This window comes from Pinus tabuliformis, chromosome X (assembly GCF_031772625.1).
Source record: "Pinus tabuliformis cultivar Carrire ecotype Pingquan chromosome X, CPIR1, whole genome shotgun sequence".
Lineage (NCBI taxonomy): Eukaryota > Viridiplantae > Streptophyta > Pinopsida > Pinales > Pinaceae > Pinus > Pinus tabuliformis.
The window spans coordinates 1,355,994,606-1,355,999,401 of NC_142308.1; the positions used below are offsets into that span (position 1 = coordinate 1,355,994,606).

At 32.1% G+C, this 4,796-nt stretch overlaps 1 pseudogene; it reads left to right on the forward strand.

The window, feature by feature from the left end:
* The first annotated feature begins 3,997 nt into the window (after nt 1–3,997).
* LOC149145115 (pectinesterase inhibitor 6-like) lies at nt 3,998–4,577 on the forward strand (annotated as a pseudogene).
* Nucleotides 4,578–4,796: the final 219 nt, after the last annotated feature.

Genomic DNA, 4,796 nt, shown 5'->3' on the forward strand with positions numbered 1-4,796 from the left:
CACTTGCATCACATGTGAGAAACTAACAAAAACTGTTTATTTTAACACTTTAAAAATAGTAGCTAGGTTGGATGGTCATGACTCAAGATTCTATATTATATAAGGACAAAAAATACATCCATCGATTAATAAAACTTTATATAAGATGAATCACTCTAGGATGTACAAATTCTACTAAATCCTCTTAGTATGCATATACCCACTAATAAGAGTGAAAGAGGGTATCTCTACACTGAAAATGATCTAGATTAGTGCTTGTTTCCTATGTGAGAATTGCATTACCAATAGGCACCATTTTCTACTAATGTAATTTGTACTCTGTAATGGAATCATAGTCTTGTTTCAATGACCTTGAGGAGTATACCCTCTAAACTTGCAACTAATCATGTATCACCTAGATTGAAGCTAGTTTTTTAATAAAATAAAATAAAAAGCCAATTTTATTTAAATTTCATGTTTCTCTTAGGCATGTTGTTTACTAAAAAATCTTATTCAATGAAACTAAATAGTGTTTTAACACAAATTCTGCATAAATTGAAGAATGAATCATGAAATGTATTTTCAAATCAACACTCTTATTTCTCCAAATGGAGTGATGTAATTTGAAAACTGCTTTGTAATTTAATTTGAGGAAGATACCAAAGTTTTTTTCCATGCTCTCTTATTCATGATCTTTATACTCACTCTCATGCAATATAGAGAAGAAAACAAACATGGTTGAAAACATTAAATTACACAGTTCACTCAAGCCTAACTGTTAAGAAATTGTTTTATGTTTTTCTGTTTCTAGATTTTGAAATCACACCACGATAAATCATGCAAATTAAAATAAATGAGAAAGAAGCCTCCTACCACAATATTTACCAAGAGTCAAACTAGTAACAACAACTATAAGGTTTTACTTTCCTCTACTATATACTCTAAGTGTCAAAAGATGGGGAAATTTTTCTTTTGGAGATATAAAACAAATTGTACAAAATTTTAAAAATTATATAATGTAAGGATTGTGCTCGATGTTTTGACCCTTCAAATGGTATAATCCATTCTTAAAACAATGTTTGGGATCAAAAGTTATGGAAACATGCAAGTTATAGTTTACCATGTATCCTATGTGCCAAAAGATATTGTAGATTTATGTGAAAATGTGTTTTATCATTAAATTTCATAGGCTTAGAACTAGAGCAGATAGAGAGTATACATGTTGAATGAAGTAAATTTCACCTTGGAATGGGACCCTATATGGGAGTGTCTTTAGAAATCTTGGCCCGTGCCAAATCACGAGTTTCCTTGGTTTTAGTGATGTTATTTTTTATATGATTTGTAGTTGGAATACAAGGAAATAATATTTTTTGTAGAAAATTATTATTTAGGTGGGCACAAGTATTCTAGAAAGAAGGCATTTTTGGCATAAAATTTGAGAGGATTCATATTGGATTTAATACTTCAAATTTTCGCTAAATTAAGATTATTAGGAGGTAATGAATCTATTCCAAAAACAACTATTTCATTAATTCAAAAGTATGATTTCACTGAAGATTTGATAATTGGATCCCAAATAAATTTAGATAATAACAAACAAACAAAAAAATTATGTCTTAGAGCATATTGTCTTCTTCTTTTATATTCTTACCACTACATTTTATTTATTAAAAGGTATTACACTCTAATTATTAATATAATTAATATTAATTAAAAATGTAAAATATTTTCATCTTAAAATCAAATAATAATAATAATAATAATAATAATAATAAAGCTCCAAGAGTTAGCTTAATCGGTCAAATCAAGTGCCTCGCCAATGGGAGGTCACAGGGTCGAATCCCGAAAGCTCTCGGGGTCAGGTCAGTAAATAGGCCGAGGGGTGTTGATGCCCTTCGGGTGGCGTCCACTCATTGTTAAAAAACCTTGGACGTAGCGGCTACCCACTGACCCGGGTATCTGTGAACCAGTATGTGAAAAAAAAAATTAATAATAATAATAATAATATTCTTACTATGAGGTTATTACGACAATGAAACATTACAAAAAATTTGTATAAACATATTAAATAGAAAGATCAATTTTAAACTACATCATTGAGTGGGATAAAATTTATAAAGGCTTACTTTTTTTTCCATTCAATTACACTTTAAGAAATTGAGATTTATTTTTTAAATATTATCACATACATAATACCTTTTTATTTATTTATTTGGATGGCACAACATTTCCCTATACTAAACTCTGATATGGGAAACATGTGGGTCTTGTACTACATAGTTATTTTTTATTTATTTATTTGGATGGCACATCTCCCTATACTAAACTCTGATATGGGAAACATGTGGGTCTTGTACTACATAGTTATTTATTTATTGATGGGTCATGTAAATTAACAAAACATTACCTTGCAACATATATTCACAATTAACAAATAATAAATATTAATAGATTTTATGGAATATTTATAACTGTTATAGGTATTTAAAAATGCCAATCTAAGTAATAGACAAAATAGTTTATTGGCGGAAGTTTCTAGAGATGTATTTAAAAATGTCAGTGTAACTAATAGAGGAAATGGTTTATTGACCCAAGTTTCTAATGAAATGTTGTTGTGTAAAATAGGCTTTTGAAAGCATAAATGGATTCCTTTTGATTTTGAAAGGCATGTATTGGATTTTGAACAAAATTTACTAATAAAAAAAAGGGAGGTCAGAAAAGGACCATTTCCTCCTTAAAAAATGGGTTTTGAACAAAATTTACCAAAGAAAAAAAAGGTTGGAAAAAAACCATTTCGTCTAAAAAAGAGCATGGAAAAGGACCATTTTGTCTATTATATAGACTATGTGTCCAAAAAGATATTGTTTTCGAGCTGTAAAACCATTTCATCTAAAAAAGAATTGGGAAAAAGACCATTTCATCTATTACATAGCCTATGTGTCCAAAGAAATATTGTTTTCTAATTGTAAAAGTTGATGAATGTAGTATTATGAAAGCATAATCCTCATCCAAAATCCTATAAAAGTCACCCACTTTTACAACCAGCTAATCATATAGATGTATCTTGTTCTCCAATTATAAGAATTAATAAACATTAATAAATTCACTCCAAATATGATGGAAACACAATATCTATGTAAAGAATCTAATATTAAGTGCAACAAAATCTGATAAACTAGGAATATACAACCCACAACAAAATATTTAATATTTAATATATTCAAATTAAAATATTAAGAAAACTGTAAATTCTACCCCCAAAGATGTAATTTAAAAAATGCATATTTTAACATTTAACGTGTCTTTCTATATAAGTGTAGTTTAGAGGAAATAGTTTTTTTCACAAAAATTCACTAAAATCAGAAAATACAATTTAAAAAATGCATATTTTAACATTTGACGTGTTTTTTTATATAAGTGTAGTGTAGAGGAAATAGTTTTTTTCACAAAAATTCACTAAAATTAGAGAATACAATTTAGAGATGTTTTGTTGTTTAAAATATATTTATAAAAACATAATTAGATTCAACACCTTAAATAACTTTTCGAAGACTTAAATTATACAATTTAAACTCAAATTTTAAAACTAGCTAAAAAAATAATTAAACTACATCTATATATATATATATACTTAAAAAATCTCTAAAACATAAGAATCTGAAATTGCGTAAGCGATGAGAGCGTTGCCTTCTTATAGCTACCATGTTATTTATATCGTCCTCCGATATTTACTCTGGCCGCATGAGTGTCACCCGAGTTTTTGCGCACGAAAACATCGAACAAATCAACCCTGCCCCAAAAATCGACAATCCTCCCGGACAGTAAGGTTTAATGGGTAATTGACCATTGCCAGAGGCGCGCGAACTCGGCTATATATGGGCGTTAAAGCGCGTCTGCCTACTTACAACTCTCTTCTGTCCGTCCCTGCGTTCGTCTTGGGTGCTTTTCGTTTCTGGTTCTCTGGTTTTGTATTGTATTGCCATCATCTCTGGTTCTCTGTTTTCTGTATTGTATTGCCATGGAATGACGGGGCGCTGCAACTTGTTTAATTATACTAGTGTCTGCTATAATGGCTTCAGCTACGACGGATCAGGAGGTGAATCACCAGCACAGCGACACCAACAACGTTGAATTTATCAAATCGTCGTGCAACGTGACTCGGTATACGCAGCTCTGTGTTTCATCGCTTTTTCCATACGCGGGATCTCTGGAGCCCAGGCTGAGCGACCTGGTAAAGGCGCCCATGAACGTGGGCCTGCTTAACGCCAGCAATGTTTCCGTTTGGGCAGCCGACATGGAAAAGAGAGGCGCCATGATGAGTGAAAGAGAAGGAGCGGCGCTGCACAATTGTATTCAGAATTTCGAGGACGCCGTTGATGAGATTCAGAAATCTTTGAGGGAGATGGAGCAGCTGAGGAGCAACACCTTCCACTCTCAAGTGAACGACATGCCTCGGCGGATTTGAGGATGGGAAGGCGCAGGGGAGGGTTCACGCGATGGTGAGAGTGGTGGTGCAGAATGAGTCAGAGTTGATCAGCAACGCTCTAGCTCTCCTTAACGCATTCGCTGCCACTGGAAATAATGCTATCCATGGCTGAACCCCAAAACGGCTGTGTGGCCCTACTCTACTTCACTCTACTCGACTAAATAAATAATATGTAGTCCACAATTTTTATTAATGTCGATTCATGGTTTTTCTGCCTTATGGTTTTTTTTTTTACTTTAAATGGTGGATCATGGTAGATTAGTGGCACCCTTAGAATTTTGAACAGCTTTGTTTTATTTTAAAGCTTTTGTTTTAGAGACAGAAAAAAAAC